General features: G+C 40.4%; 1 pseudogene; it reads left to right on the top strand.

Annotated features, from left to right (window-relative positions):
• Positions 1 to 563: 563 nt before the first annotated feature.
• Positions 564 to 6,967, top strand: LOC100733425 (RWD domain-containing protein 1-like; annotated as a pseudogene).
• The last annotated feature ends 10,178 nt before the right edge of the window (positions 6,968 to 17,145 follow it).

The following is a 17,145-nucleotide window of genomic DNA, read 5'->3' as shown; positions in this document are numbered from 1 at the left end:
AGCAAAAATTAGAATTGCTGGGTCAAGGCTGGTGTATACCTCTGTGGAAGAATGCTCATGTAGCATGGATAAAGCCTCAGATTTGATCCTAAGTAACACAATAATCATCATAATAATAATTAATAATAATAGCTGAGTCCTTTGAGGCCTTTAAGGTTAACTATTTGAGGAACTGTCAGGATATCTTTCAAATCAACTGTACCATTTAAAAATCTGACTGCTGCCAGGGATTTAGCTCAGAGGCACAAGTGCCTGCCTGGCAAGTGCAAGGTCTCAAGTTCAACCCCTGGTACCAAATAAATAAATAAATAAATAATAACTGCTGCTTGGACCCTGCACCTGTACCAGTGCAGCAGCCAATGCAGGCCTATGGGCATCAGTGATGCCAAAAACAGATTACAGGGAAAAGCAGCACAACTGAGGTGAAGGCTCTGAGTCATTACTCAACTCCTCAGTTTCATTAATCCAATTCTCCTCAAAGCCAGCCTTCCAAAATATAAAGGGATTCTCCCGATACCACATTCACCTTCAGTGTGCTGCACTTGACAAGGTCACTGCCCAGTATGATTTGTAATTCACCTGGCTATGCCTTTGCTGTGACATCTGAGGCTGGAGAAAATGATGTAGTTGTGAAGACTACCATCAAGGTTATATATAGTGAGAAATACTCAGGTAAACTTCCCTGGGTTAAATATTCTCTCAGGAAAATCTAGAAGAAAATAGTGTCTCAAGAATTTATTGGCATTACAGGCTGAAGAAAATCTTGGTATGTTGATGATCTTTACACTAGCAAAAGCTGTGCAAGAAATAAATGAAACAATGGATCAAATAAAAACTAGAAGAGAGATTAAAGAGAAACAGGAATAGCAAAAAGTCAGTTATTCCATGGCATTCTTGTTGCAACCAAGAGTTTCACAAGTTGGAAGGCCAAGTTTGATGCAAAACCCTTGGAAATTGAAAAGAAATGAATGAAAGAACAAACAGGAGAAGATAAAGTGGCAAATGGCTATTAGAAACAGATCCTAGTCATGGTATATCTGATACATAGTTTTCAAGGGAAGCTGGAAATGGTATGGAAGTTGGTCAGTCACCACAGGATCTGTGGCTCTGCATAGAGGATTTTTTTCTAAGAAAAGCTAATTTGCAAGAGAGTATTCTTTTGATTTTTTATTACTGAAGTTAATAAACTGACCTGTAAATTTTCAAAAATAAAAACCTCATTGACAATATACAAGGGCACCAACTTCTCCATACTCCTTGCCAATATGTTATTATCTGTTGTTTTCAAAATATGGGAATCTTAATACTGTATAATATATCATATCGCAGTTTTGAGTTACATATCCCTGATGTTGGCCGAAAGATATGAAAAATCTTTTCACATATTTATCGGCCATTTGTTTATTTTCTTGGGAAAATTGTGTATTTAGGCACCATGTCTATTTTTAAATTGAGGGGTTTTTTGTACTTAACTATGTGAATTTTAATATAGAATGTCAAAGACAGTTGGGGAAATGTTGATACAAAAGAGCAAGAAACGGCCTGAATTTTTAACTTCATATGTCTCACAATAAATATGGACTGTCTACTACTAGTAATTTGACTACTAGTGTCACTGAGTAAATAGGACCCTATCAACTCTACTTTATCTGTGTTTATAACATGTACTGAGCTGTCGGTCATTTACTTCACTGTGGTTCTATTTGATTATAGATATAAGTCAGTGTTGAAATACTTATACCAGGTACTTTGAAAATGCCAAACTAAATGCCAGACTCTGAGTGATGTTTCAAGATATATGCAAACCATGAAGATAAAATGTACATGTAAATAATCAAAATCCAAACTATAAAGTCATATGAATTAAGAAAAGGGCAGAGATGAAGTAATATGGAAGATCAGAAGATACAAAGATTACTTCCATCTGGAGAGATCAAGAAAAAATTTCTTGGGAAGAGAGGTGTTTGAATTAGACTTTGAAAGACACAGGATTTGTACATGATGAATAGAAATCATTTTTGTCTAAAAGAAGAGGTAAGATATGGGAAAAAGAAACTGTAGAGACTTACATTAAAGAGTGATTCAGTTTCTTTTTCTAGAGCAAAGGGTAAGCAAAGTAGGAAATAAAATAGAAATCAGGCTCAAATTCAAAGTTCCTAGAAGAGTTTTAATGAGCGATGTAGCAAATGCTACTCATAAAAAGATCATAGAAATTAAAATGGATTGGAGGAAAAGTAGCAACATGTTGGTCAACAGAACTTGATATCTGATTGGATATGGGAAGAAAGACAGTCCACCCAATGATCAAGAATTTAGAACATTGAGGTCAAGGTAAAAATTTCTAATTTGGATTCAGAAGTCACCCATGTAGAAAGAATAATCCAACTCATGAATTTGGATGTATCTCCCAGGGGAGAATGGAGAGATTGTTAAAAAGTAGCCAAAAGCATGTCCTTAAGAAATACATACCAACAATTCAAAGAAGGCAATGAAAGCAGCTGAGGAGATGAGAACAGAGTGCAGCCAAGGGAGGAGCTTCAAGGCTGGGGTGTTCCAAGTGTGTAGGCCATGAAGAGCCACAGGGCGTGGTGATTGATCAAAATGGCTGCACTCATATCCGGGGGCAACATTTGCTTGAAGTAAAGAAAACAAGGGAAATGATGACCTTTTGGAAAGGTAAGGATACAATGGGTTGGAGGAACCTATAGGTTCACTGAGAAAAATCTTTGATGCTAGTGGGTAAGGATGGAATCAACATCTACTGCTCACCCAACCTTCCCATAACCCAGGCAGGAGAACCCATGACTCACTCACTCCCTTGCCTGAAGTCTAAACCATTTCACCTGGGGTCATCCGAGCTCCATTTTTTTATGCTCCTGCTTTCATTGGACTCTGAACCCTGATGGCACCTCTGTAGACTCAAAGAGTATCTTTGCACCAGATGCCTAACATTTGCCTCTGAAACTGAGTTCAGTATTTCTCTTAATCCACAGCCTATAATTGACCTTTCAAGTCTTGCCAGTTCCATCTAGAAGAGGAAAGCACCCTCCCCTAACACTATTCTAGTATTTTTAGGGCAAGTATTAAATTTAGAATGTAAGCAACTTACTTTTCAGAAAAAGAGGAAAAAATAAAAAGAAAAGAAAACACAAGGGAGATGAATATTGAGAAAAGGTTCAAGCTACAGAGAAGGAAGGTTCCTGTCAGATGGCCTGTGACTTTTCAGTGAAGTCTGAGACAGAGTCACCTCTAAAGCATGAAGCTAGCCAGGACACTTTCAAGAGAATAAGAAAACTTATGTGTAAGCCTAATTATAATTTGTATTGATTTTTCCAAATCTGACTTCCATTATAATCTTTTAGTGGGGGTTGTACCCAAAAAACAAGCCCTGTGATGCTGTCTGTTGTCAAGAAGGGTCAAGACATCTTTTAAAAAGAAGTGCTTTTATTTAAGCTGGTACCAGTGGCACAGTGCAGATGGAGTTTGCAAAGCTGTGCAACTGGGTTAGAATTTTGACAGATTTTTATAGCTCATTTATGATTAGCTCATTGACCATTAAGCACATAGCAATGAGAAACAGAAACAAGGTGGGCCTTTGTTCCCCTTTGCTTGAGGTCAGAGGCATTTCACAGTGGGTGGTTAGCCAATTCATAGCCCTGGGTCTGCCAATTCCAGGAACATTTGTCTGTCATAAAGGGAACAATGGTTGACACAGCATCATTTGTCTCTTACAAGGGCAACAAAAGTTGACACAGCAAACAGGTTACTCAGGGGACAACGCATACAGAACAGCATGACGAAACAGTTAGTTAATCTATAACTATGCGATTGGTGCATCAATTACATGGTTACCAAGGTAATAAGCACAGCACAGAATGACAATTCTGCTAATAACTATCTTTTTAACTATTTTTGCTAATAACTATCTTTTTAACTATTTTTGCTAATAACTATCTTTTTAACTTTGCATTTTAGTTTTTTAGCATTTTAGTACAACAGTGTGTTTTACTCAGATTTGTTAAATTCTTATTCTTCAAATGGAAAACTCCAGCATTACCAAAGAGCTTTTCAGCAGCTCTTTATCAAAGACATCCTGTGCCCTCTATGAAAGGAAATAAGAGTAAAGTGAATAATCAACTTGAACTTTCACACACAAAACCTTTTTTTTTTTTTTTTTTTTTTTTTTTTGGTACCAGGGATTGAACCCACGACTGTGCACTTGTAAAGCAGGTGCTTATGCCGCTGAGCTAAACTCCCAGTCCCACAAAGCCTTTTAAGATGTCCATTTTAAACATTTTTTAATGATTTCATTGGAATTTAATGTTTAAAAGGAGCCGGTGGTTATCCCACTGCTACTTGGTCATGGTACACATCATTAACCTAAACAAACAGATAAAGAGAATCATGTGAAATTGGCCTTCTGGGTGGAATAGTGTGAGGTTGCTTAGGGATTCTGAGGTGTGGAGGATCTGAGACCCTACTTCACTTGTAATACAGTAGAGCAGAATGGTGGCATGAGATTTCCTGAGTTCAGACTGTGACTCTCCAGCCTATTCAACACAGACAAATAGCACCCCCAGAGCCTCCGTTTCTGATAATAATGCCAGGAATAATAATATAGCCTGTTAAAGAGCAGTCATAATAGAGCCCTTATAGGATTTGTATGGAGGTTATTATGGAGACACACATTTAGGATGAGTTCAGTTATTAGGGTGTTTGGGTTTGGTTACCAGCTCTGTCTGTTTATGTTAGACTTAAGGTAAACCACTCTTTCTGCCTCAGTTTTCTCATCTGCAAAAGCAGAAAAATCCTGTCCTTTGCAGAACTGTTTTTAAGGCTGAATGAAGTAATAGTATAAAGCATATAATTTAGCATTTAAAACACAGTGCTTGACAAACACCACCTATTATTATGTAAATTATTCATTAGAATAGAGAAGATATAATCAATACTCTCCATGGTTCTAAATTACTTGAAAGGTCAAGTTTTAAATGTTTCTTCAATCTTATTTTGATCTAACATTAAGTATTGGCTTCTCTAAAGCCTAAATGGCAATGCTTGCATTCCAACTACCACAAGTGGAAGGCATTTTTATACAGTTACAGAAAGTTGAGCTTCTGAGAACTAAGTTATCTTAGAATTAAAGTGTATTTAACACTGTGCCCATGCAGGACACTTAAGGCATGAATGTCTGCAAGATTTTAAGTGCTAATTTTATCTGAACAAAAATGCAATCTAATTGAAAGCCAAAAAAAGTCATAAAAATCAGCCACAGTCAATAAAGCTCTAGGTAGGCTACAAAACATTAGAAAGAGTAATTCTAGGCAGAGCAGTAGGGCCGTGTTTCCAGGACACTGCTGTGAAAGAGCATTGTGAAGACTGAAACACACTGACTACATTTGTTTTGATTCCATAGAAATTAACATCTTCCTAATTGTGTTAAGCATGGTTATCATTGGGTGTGTTTTTCTCACTAGTTTGCACTCACACTTTACACAAGTGACCAGCATGTAGTAGATGCCTAATATATATATTGCATAAATAAATGATGATGAGTTCCCTAATCCTCAGCCCACATCCTCCAATGGGTGCTGCCCCTGCTGACAATTCCTAATACATCGAACACTAAACAGTCGCTGTTTTCATCAGCTACTTCCAAGTCTGTGACAGCCTGAGTCCTGGCTTTGAACTTGATTTTTCCTCTGGTGATGAAGTGGTTCGGACTTCAGCATTTTTATCTCTGCTTGACTTGGGCTATCCCTAAAATACGGCTTCATTTCTAGGGACTTTGTCTTGCCTGGTTCCATGTTAGCCTCCTTTCACCTTGCAAGTCTTTCATCCACCTCCCAGCTAAACCTGGATCGCTCTCTCTACACCTCGCTTTCTGTTCTCTGTGTTCCCCAATGGAAGAGAGGTTCACAGACAAACATGGCACCTAGAGGCTGTGAGATCTGGGTTTTGGTTGTCAGTGCCTGCTATCTCTGCCTAACTTCCTATATGTAGAGAAGAGAACAACCTCCCAAGGCCATGGGAAAGGGAGGCCCTAGCATTGTTAAACATCATCAAGACTGAAATCTATTACCTTCTTCTCTTGATTCCCTTATCATTTGCTCCCTGAGCATTATAGAAAATTTGAAAGAAATAAAAGTTCTGTCTAAATAAAAGCTCTGCCAGGACTTGGAAGTGGCTGATGAAAACAGCGACTGTCTAGTGTTTGATATATTAGGAACTGTCAGCAGGGGCAGCACCCATTGGAGGACGTGAGCTGAGGGTTGGGGAACGCCTCATCATTTATTTATGCAAACAATGGCTCTAGCTTTAGTTAAAACCTTGAAGTTTTGGCTTCCTCATAAACCACTCCCCAGAGAGTTACAGATGAAAATTTCTGGACATAATAGTCTCCTGTTCTGTTGCTATGGGGAAACTTTCACATCTAAATGGGCGTACATTTTGAAGTATGCCTGGGGTGGTGGCTTGTCCTGGAAACTTCAGGGGCCACAGAAGAATCTTGGCTTATTTTGGCCTAGATTGCTCCTAGTATTTAGCTCATTCAGTTTAAACTGGAAGAAAGCCACTTAGATCATGTGTTTCCAGGTATTCTGGACAGTCAGCCATCTGGGCAACCTAAGTGAACAGATCTGTGATTCTGTATGATCACTGTGCCTCCTGACAGAAGCCAAGTCAGTGTACTTCTCATCAAGCTCAGGTGTCTGTGCAATGATTCTCAGACTGGTGGCCCCTTTTGGGACCACCTTCGACTGATGCAGTTAAGATGTCTGACTCCAGCTTTCTCCTCCTGTTTGCATTTAGGCAGCCAGTCACTACGCCACTTGTAAACCCCAAGTACAGAAAGGAAGTAGAAAAGTCAGATTTGGTCAATTTTGAGACACAGAATAGTGTGATGCATATCATGGAGTCATCTGTTACCTCAGACGTTCCCAAGCTCTACCAGTCTCAGCAGCCTTAGGGTTTATAGCCTGTGACCAAATGTACTTACCCCTAATATTTCTCTCAGTGTGATCATATGAAAAATACTCCATGGTCTCTGTGCCCATTGTGCTTTATATAAATGACACCCCCAGGAGAAAAACACTGTGATGGCCTTGTGGTCCCACTGACCTGGGAACCACTGATGGACAGCTTTTAGAACCAGCTATTTTGATAAATAGTTTCACTGAAGGCTTCTTTTTAAGTATAATTTATCCTACTAATTTCCTGTAGGTTTCAGGACTTGTCATTTGACTCAGAGCTAGTGTTTTGGCCCCACAGACAGATAGGTTTCCTGTACTTTGTCCAAAAGCTGGAAGCCAACAGAACCTTCAATATATGCTAGAAGTACAGAGACTTCCATCACACTCGTAACACCGTAGATATTGTCATCCTACGCCAGGAGCCTCAGCCTGATGGGCTGTGTCCCTCCCTCTTAGGATACGGTGCAGATCCTTGTCCTCTGAGCCTTCCTCTGTTCACTCTGTGAGAGTGAGCAACTATGAAATACCATCTTTCGGTACACATTGGACTGGGGCACAATTACATTTGGGATAATTGTCTTACAACTCCATAGACCTGGCTCCCTCTGAGTTGTGCTAGCAATACTGGCTTTTGTTGAACTGAATCAATCCAAATATGAAAACATAAAGGTCAATTCTCCAGCATAATCTCAGACATCCTATGACGTGTTTGACTGGACACTTCTAAATTCCAACAGTCTCTACCATGTTGGGGGGTTATGGGATATATGTGGGGTATATGTGTAGTTCCTCATGGTTCTGCACTCTGACTTTCATACTTACTAAATTGCTTACAACAAAATGCAACATAAAAGGCCCAAAATGAATTTTAGACCCACAAAGATGATCTTTTCTGTATTTATTTTAGTACAACCAAACTTTCAGGATCTTCCCTTCTTCTAGTGTATTTTCTGAACATATCCCAGAGGAATTTTTCTTAAAATATGGTTTACAAACACACTACTCCAGAATTGTTTGAATCATTTGAAGTTATTGCTTCACATGTTTATGACCCGTACTCAGACATACTAAACAGATTCACTGAAAATAAGTTTAGAAATATGTAAATTTGTCACTCCCAGCCATTCTCATGTCACTAATATTTGAAAAATATAGCTGTGGCAGCAGCCTTCTTGACTCAGCTGACTCAAAATCTTCACAAACCATTACTATAAATCCACCACTGCCTGTGCTCTACCCTGTGAGATGACCTAGTCAAAGTTCTACGATATGGGAGAGAAAATAATTATTGACTACTAACAAACCATGAAGCCTGAAATTATCATATGCAAAAAGGTCCTGTTTCCAGTAATGGCAGAAATAGGATGTTTCAACTAAAGACAACACCCAGTCACCCAAAGATTAAGTTGAAATTCCATTCATCAGTTCTAATTCCTTCCTCATGCCAAAGTCAGGGCAAACCAGGCCATGTACCAACAGCAGAGAGCAATAATATGCAGTCATGTGAATCAGGAAGACCAGCTCATCCCACATGGCCTCAAATTCTTTTTAAAACTGAAGGTCGTCTATTCCAAGAAACCTTGGAGGTTTCTTTTAAAAACTGAAGGTCATCTAAACCAAGAAAGCAGGCAATCCAGGAAGGTTGTCACCCCAGGCTTGTGAGGTCAGCCTCACTCTGTGTAGAATGAATTACTCACAGGAAAGAACATTTCTGTTACCAGATGAAGAGGTGTGAGGGGCTGAAGGAGGCAGAAAGGTCCCTCAACTCGGGCTGAATCTATGTGGTATGGATGGGAAATGTCCTCCTAATTTGAAACACTTATTCATTATGGCTGTCCATCATGGTTTCTCTCTCATAGCTCATATCTGAGTTCTTAAATTCAAATCACACTACTAATCAAGTCACAGTACTAATGCTCATGAACTCATTTAGGCTGAGGTAAAGACAACTACTGAAAAAAAGTGACAAAATCAAACATTATTGTAGAGGCCCTGAAGAAATGAGCTTTTATTTCATTAAATTTACATCCAGTTAGAAAATTCTTAATGCCAGTTTAAGGCACTGTGACTTTCAATATGTGATTGGAGATTAATTAAATCATCACTACAGTTAAATTGGGAAAAAGTACAGATGATAAGAAAAATAAAACCTATCTGGAGAGGAAAGGAACATCTGCAATGAGAGAACACACACAAACACAGAAAAACTCACATGGACTCATCACATTTATTCTATTTTTGACTTACAACTGTAGAAGGCACTAACATCTTTCCCAGTTTATTTTACCTTTTGAGCCCAGTCAAGGAGCTACTGAAACAGTCTAAATGAGCTTCACAATTATGATTAAATTTAATAAAAAGTGTTTGATGTGAGAATAAGGATAGAGATTTCTTTAAAATCATGATTTTTGTTCTTCATTTTAGCTTAACCAAATTTGGTTAGTAAAAGAAAACTGGTCATATTTCAGGATTATTTTATGGATCACGAGGTGTAAGGCTCAAATCAACATTGTGAGTCACACATGGTGGCATGCACCTTAATCCCAGCACTCTGGAAGCCTGAGGCAGGAAAATTGCAACTTTGAGCCCAGCCTGGATAACTTAGTGAGACCTTGTCTCAACTAAAACATACAACAAGTCTGGAAATGTAACTTGGTGTGAAGACCATGGGTTCAATCCTCAGTATGAAGGAGGAGGAAGGGGAGGAGTTGAGGAGAACCAACAATACCATCCTTTCTCTCCAGTTCTCCCTTTATGTTGTTAGCAACAATCCTCAGGTGGGCCATGCACACCAGCACCATGCTGATTCAGTTCAGCTGGTGTTACAAGTTGACCATCAGTTGTCAATCCACCAGTCACTGTTTTCAAGAGCAAGAACGGCTTATTTTTGATGGAGGTCTAAAGTTAATTGTAATTTAGTGCTGTATTCACACAATTAAATTCTTGTATTTTCTTCTTGTTTTCTATTTTTAAGACAGGGTTTCACTGTGTTACCCAAGGTGGCTTCAAACTTGCAATCCTCTTTCCTGAGTCTCCTGAATGCTGCAATTTGAGGTGTGCAGCAATATGCCCCGCTTACAACATTAAATTCTGCTATTGCTCAGGAGGTAGATTTGCAGATTTGCAGGTTGGCTTACATAATGATCATCCTCCAGGGATACCAGAGTGGGGCTGGCCCCAGCTGGCACTTGCCTCAAAGCTCCTTGTATTTAATAGCAGTGCTGTCACTGTCTCTCTTTTCTAAGACCTCTTGTCAGGTTGCAGGTATCCACATTAGCCATGACATGTAAACTCAGGAGTCCTGTGAGAACTGGCTCTAATTTCTACAGATACTGTGATTGTTGTTGAAAGGATTTTACCCCAGATGGAACACTGTAGCCAGAGGGAGCCTGGGAGGTGGATCCAAGGGGGCTCTATCTTGAGGTCACCTTTCCTAACCCTAGGCAATTTACCTTTGGCATGAAATGAATTCCGATGGGCTACCTGTGTATCAGTAATGCCCCTTTGGCTCCACCCCAAACCTAAGCTATATGTATGCCCCCACACCAAGTGTCAGGTGGAGAAAATGCCAGACCCCAGAGGTCATTGAGTCTCTCTCCACATTCTTAATATAAAGGCCACTTTTATTTCATACTTTTTATCTTTTTAGCCATGCAAAAAATTCTATCAGATGGTTCCCTGACTGGGAATGGCAGAGGAGAGACTGTTGAGACTTCCCAGTCTGAGTCCCTGCCGTTCACGGACTGGACTGTGTACTGGATTAATTCCTCACTTCTCAACACAGGGCAGCTGCTAAACTTGTTGCCGCTGGTTTGCAAACAACACCGGTCTAATTCATTTACCACAGGTGAGCAACCTCCAGAGATTACTCATTGCTGGGCCAGGCCCCACATGGGTTTTCTTTCTGTTCCTGGACTTGAGTGGCACTCTCATGTCCTTAGCCCTGAGGCAGAGCCTTTAAACTCCAACGTCCCTTAGAGCCCCGAGGCAAAGCCTTTACTGTAATCTGTCATGGGCAGAGCTGTTACTGTAATCCACAGAAAATCCACTTGTGCCTTTTGGTGACGACCGAAAAACATGAGTTTTGGAACCGATTACCATTCAGTCTAAGAGGTTAAGGTGACGACCTGACCTGGTTAGATCATGGTCCGGCTCACCTGACTGTGATTTGATCATGGGAAGTATCTTTTCCCCTTCCCAAAACACCACACCTTTGGAGTGCTTGGTTTGTAATCTGGGTACTCTTGGATTAAAGAAAACCATAAAAACTAAACAATCTTTTACTGCCAGGATCACATTGATGACAAGTTTGCAGAAACTCTCCATCTTTGGGCCTTTATTTTAAGAATGTGTCCTTCTCTCCTTCTGCTCCTCCAGGATCCCTCTCCCTCCCCACACTTAGGAGATAACTTCTTTCTTTACAGCCTTTCAAAGCTTTCTCAGCATCCACCTTTCCTCTCCACTTCACCCATTTCTCAGTCCCTCCCCATGCCGCGAGCCCACCCACCTTTCCCACCAGGACGGGGGAGGTGCACCCTGACAGTGTTGGGGGTGGTACACACAGACAGTGTTAGGAGGCCCGCTGCCGTTAGAGGCGGGGCATACATGGTGCGCACCAATTGGCCTGGCCTGGGCAACGGCTCTAGGCCCTCACTCTGTGCCCCACCTCCATGCCCCGCCCACCCTGCGCGCTCCACCCCCTACCTGCGCATCTCCCGAGCAGTCCCAGGCCCTGCCCCTCAGTGCAAGTTGGACTCTAAATGCCAATGCAGCTCTGAACGGGCCGACGGGTTTGGGAAAAATAAAAGGGCCAATTCTTATTTCAAGAGATTGTTTCTGCTGTCTTTTTCTTGTGTTCCAGCCAAGAGATACAAATCAGACCAACATGAATAAACCAGTCAAATAATAATTTTCAAACAAAAATTTATGTAATGTATGGCAACAAATGTTTTCTTTCAGATCCAGACATACGCTTAGAGATGTTTCACAAATTTCTTCAGCATTCAAATGTTAAAATACTCATAGTTGATAGCCATTTAATGTTCTTTGTTAAGCTTACTGCCTATATTGCACTGTACTGTTATCAATCTTCTAGATGTTTAACAAATGAAATTGATAAATTCCTTTTGGATTTGTTTTGCTGGGAACCACTAGATATTTTCCAGAAAAAAGGTTATATGATGCATGCAAAACACACAGACCAACGCTGGGGCAGAGGCCAGGCTTGAGCCTTTCCCAGCCTCAGCTCCACCCTCTGCTGAGCCATAATTAACTGTACTCAGCTGGCGTTAAATGACACCGTAGCTAGCTGATTTCTCTCCTAAATAAAAAGGTAAAATTAATAAAACAGGCCATCCTCCAAAAATCAGATGGGATTAGACATTTTAACACCATAAAGAGATACTTATATATGACAAATAAATGACATGTCAGTTCCTAAAATTCCCTGGACCTTATCCTCCTTATGGGAAGCCATTACTAAAATTATAAATACCCTGTTGATTGTATTTGACTCCTGAATACTTAATTAATTCTACAGATACCTTCTACTGTGGACCAGATCCCAAGACGAAAGGCTAACCTTGGCCCTCAAACCCCACAGAGACCTTCTTAAGATGGCTTTTTGTGTTTTCAACCACAGAGATAAAAAAAAATAACAATCTAATTTTTTAGCAGTGACACTTGGAGCTCTGAGACAGGTAAACCAACACAAGATGGAGCTGCCTGAGCCCCCATGGACCATGCTTCGAATGCAGCAAAAGGAATTGGGCAAGAGAGTGCCCCATCCTGGTGTTCCTTTGGGGCCTTACCCCAAGGCTACTGGACTGTCCTAGCCACCAGAGAGTGGGTAAGCCATCCTAAGTTCTAGCCCTCACAGGAAATGCCAACACTGTCAGATTCATCGCTGACAGATCTGCTTGGACTTGCTGCTGAAGACTGACAGGGTTCAGGGTCCACAGCCCCCATTAAGGTGTCCTTCTCAGAGTCCCAAGTCCTACTAGAGGCCTCAGGTAAGACATTCTCTATACTTGTGGACATAGAAGCCATTATAGGGTTCTTCCTGGACTTTCAGGCCACTGTATTAAGTCCTCAGTCTCTATAGGGGGTATTGACTGCCAACCTATGCAGTCTTTACAGATACGGCCTATTTCGTGCAGGTTCCAGGTGTCTTCTCTGGGTCGATCCCATAGTTTGAGATACCTCCAATCCCACCTGCACTGCCCATGCCGTGCCTATTTTAATTTGTCTCAGGGATCCTTCAATTTTTCCTTGTGTTCCCCAAGATCCCATAGCTTCCAAACATTTACAGGGACTTAAAGCCATACTTAAGTGCCTTTTAGACAACGGTTTTCTTAAACCTACCCATTTACCCTATAATACTTCTATTCTCCTGATACTCAAGCCTGATGGGTCTTACCCTCTAATACAAGACCTTAAGATACTCAATAGTGTTGTTACCCGAGTCCACCCAGTGGTGCCAAACCCTTATACTATGCTCTCATATCCTTCCCTCCACCATTCACTCTACTGTCCTAAATCTTAAAAATGCCTTTTTATTCCTTTGTGTTTATGCAGACTGACCCAGACACTCTGAGGTCTCAACAGCTTACACTTGTAATCTCTAATAAAACCTCTCCTCAGGGATACATAGCACCCCCTTCCTTTCTTATTCACCAATTTCTCAGACACAACCCTGGTCAAGACTGACAGATAAATTTTATCTTCTCACCTTTGTTTGTACTTTTTCAGGATATATAAAAGCCTTTCTCACAACCAGGGAGACTGCTGATATACTCTTAAGTCCTGTCAAGGACTACAACCAAGGTGGAGCAGCCCATACCTGGTCTTCGGGGCAACCTCAACAGTGGTCAGAGTTGCTAGACTGCCATCCTGGTTCCACATCACTCAGGCTAAGTGGTGCCCTCCCAGCCCTAAATCTAACCATCCTTTTGCCCACTCATCTCCACCTCACCAAGGCCTCAAAGCCACAACTCTCGGCTGTCATGTTTTGTTATCCAATTTGGTTCCTAATTTCTTATCCTTTTTACAGCAGGACTCTCAACAGTATTTCCTAAAATCTCCCACATCATACATACCAGAGACAAGTCTTACCTATTTACCCTCTTAACTTTTACCCTTTCGGATGAGGAAATAATCACCTCTCATAACCCCACACTTAGTTTTCAGAATTCTACCTCCCCATGGCACTGATTCTACCTCAACATAGTCCTTATAAAATGACATATCAAAATCTAAGGCACCTTTCCTTCTACCTCACCTGGGTCCTTAAATATGATAGTGCCATGCCTCCTCATAACACCTTGTCTCTTTGTTTTTCCAATCTAATGTACAGGCATTCACCAGTGATAAAGTTGTCCTGATTAAAACACCTGGCACCAGCTTCTACATGGGCATCAACTGTCATCTCATCAACACTCCTAAACCCCAGTACAGCGCCCCCTTTCAGCAGGAATCAGTAAAAGAAAGAAAATCTCCACCCTTTTTCCTAATAATCAAAAGATGGGAATAAAAAGATTTTACCCCAGATGGGACATTGTAGCTGGTGGGAGCCTGGGAGGTGGATCCAAGGGGGCTCTATCTTTCCCACTCTAGGCAATTTACCTGTGGCACAAAATGAATTCCAATGGGCTACTGTGCATCAGTAATGCCCCTTAGGCTCCACCCCAAACCTAAGCTACATGTATGCCCCCACACCATGTGTCGGGTGGAGAGAATGCCAGACCCTGAAGGTCATGGAGTCTCTCTCCACATTCTTAAAACAAAGGCCACTTTTATTTCATACTTATCTTTTTAGCCATGCCGAAAATTTTATCAGTTGTACCCATGTGACTAAGAGATAGGTATGCAATAACAATACAGTAATCTTGTACTTTACCATAATAGGAAGGGAATTATTATTTTAACCTTCAATATGCATTTTAAATTTCAACACTCGGATTATATAAAATTACACTTAAAGTACAGGATCAGTCTTTAGAAAGCAAATACCTCATTTTCTTCACAAGCTTGGAGTCAACTGAAAATAAGATATTTTTACGGAGATGAAAATATCTGTTATATTACTGGAAAAGCCATGGGGAAAGGATTACTGTAAACCTGTAGAGAAAGGGAAGCTGACATTCTGCATTCCCACTAGAGCTTGCAACAGGTCACAGAAAGAAAAGTCTAGCCTGCCCAAAAGATCCAAATTGATGCCTTCTACTTGCCTGGTGCATAAATAGCTGGATACAGGAAAAAAATGCCCAGTGGTTCTAGTCCTGTATTAGTGTCACCAAATCAAGAAGCATGAGCAATGGGGTACACAAGGAAAGAAATGAAAAATCTTTATGGAGTCAAGGCAGCAAGGCAAAGGGTAGAGAAGCTGTGTTACTTTTCTCATTGCTGAGACAAAATACCTGACACCCAAGATTACAGGAGGAAAGGTTTATTTATCTCACAGTTTGTGTAGGTTTTAGTCTATAATGAGCTGGCTCCAAGGCAGAGTGACATGGCAGAGGAGCAACCATTCACAGTGGCAGAAGACAGCAAAAGCAACAAGAGCAAAAAGTGGGACAGCTTCTTTTCTTCTATTGTATGCAGGCTACCCACCCTAGGATGGGTGTAGCGTTCACACCATCTCTGTGCCCTTCTCCTGCACAGACTCAAGATGTTTACAAAGTGAGACCATAGCCTCCTGCTGAGTCAAGCCAGGGGCTACAGGGAGCAAGCCACAAGGGAAGGGGTCAGGGTCTTAAGATCAGTTTGCCCCCCAAAATTTTGGGTTTTTGAGCTTATAACAAAGCTGATTCCTTTCTCATTGAACTGATTAAGACTTGACAATTAGTCAAAGTGTCTCAAACAGGAGTATCTGGGGACTTTTAAAAACATAAATGTATGAACCGTACCTCATAAGCCTGCTGAATATATTCTATGGTACATCTTCAGATCTTTAAAAATGTTCTACAAATTACAACTGATTTTCATAGTTTGACAGGTTTGCAAGAATTAGTCTAGAGACTAAAATCATAATAGCATGCATTCATTTATTTATTCATTTGAGCATTTTTAGTTTTCTGTTTGACTACAGGTCAAACAGAATGCAAGCATGAATGATAAAGCCCACATAAAGAGCACTAATATAAATGAAAGAGCACCCATAAAGAGCTGGCAGCCTGATACATGGACCAAGGAACCATGAACAAAGGTCTAGATGTGCAAGTTTGAAAAAGAAAAAAGCTTACTTGATTAATTTGTTTGTAGTGCTATGGATTGAACCTGAGCTTTCTCACTGAACTATATCCCCAGCCAACTTTTAGGTCTTCCTCACTAAGTTGCCCAGACCCAGCTCAAACTTAAAATCTTCTTACCTCAGTCACTCAGAGTGCTACAGAATGCAACTACCTCTCACCTACTTTGCTGTCATCATCATTATCCAAGCCACCAAGAATTCTTGTTTTGAGTATCATGATAGTCTATGACTAGGATGGCCATACATCTTGGTTTTCCTGTACACAGTTCCAGCTTTTTCTTTTTGTCCTGAAATAATTATTAAGATGTTCCTTTTCTTAAAAAAATTGTCCCAGTTGTATGATACAATAGGTGATCATTTTATGCATAACTGCTTCTGCTATGGCCTCATTTTGACTGTTTTTTCACAAAAAAGCCAGAGTGATCATATGAAGTTTATATCAAATATAGTCATTCCTCAACTCAAAATCCTCTAATAGCTTCCTTTTGCACTCAAAACAAAAGCCAAAGTCCATATAACATCCTACAAAGCCCTACATGATGTAACCATCCCCTATTTCTTCTTTTGACATCATCTTTCACTTGGCGATTTTCTACTGTGCTCCAGCTAGGTATTTTTTGAACTTGGAAAACACCCAGAACTTTCTCATTACACAGCATTTGCACTGCTTTTCCTTTGTCTTTCATATCCTTTCCCATCATTATAACTTATTTGTACTTCCTACCAGGCATTGTTCAAGTATTATCCTTTGATTTTGGCCATCTCTATACATGCAATTTTAGATTGCATGTATGTATGCCTGCAGATACCAACACAAACATCAACACTCAACAGGCACATACAAGCACACATATCGTCTTCGTTTTACTTTTCTTAACATTTATCTAGCCTTCTATATGGCTTATTGTCTTCTCTCCATTGGAA

This window comes from Cavia porcellus, unplaced genomic scaffold (genome assembly GCF_034190915.1).
Source record: "Cavia porcellus strain 051 isolate PalLab524CR breed Dunkin Hartley unplaced genomic scaffold, mCavPor4.1 scaffold_31, whole genome shotgun sequence".
NCBI classification, from domain to species: domain Eukaryota; kingdom Metazoa; phylum Chordata; class Mammalia; order Rodentia; family Caviidae; genus Cavia; species Cavia porcellus.
The sequence above is the reverse complement of the archived record's forward strand: the minus strand, read 5'-3'. Positions and strand labels throughout refer to the sequence as shown.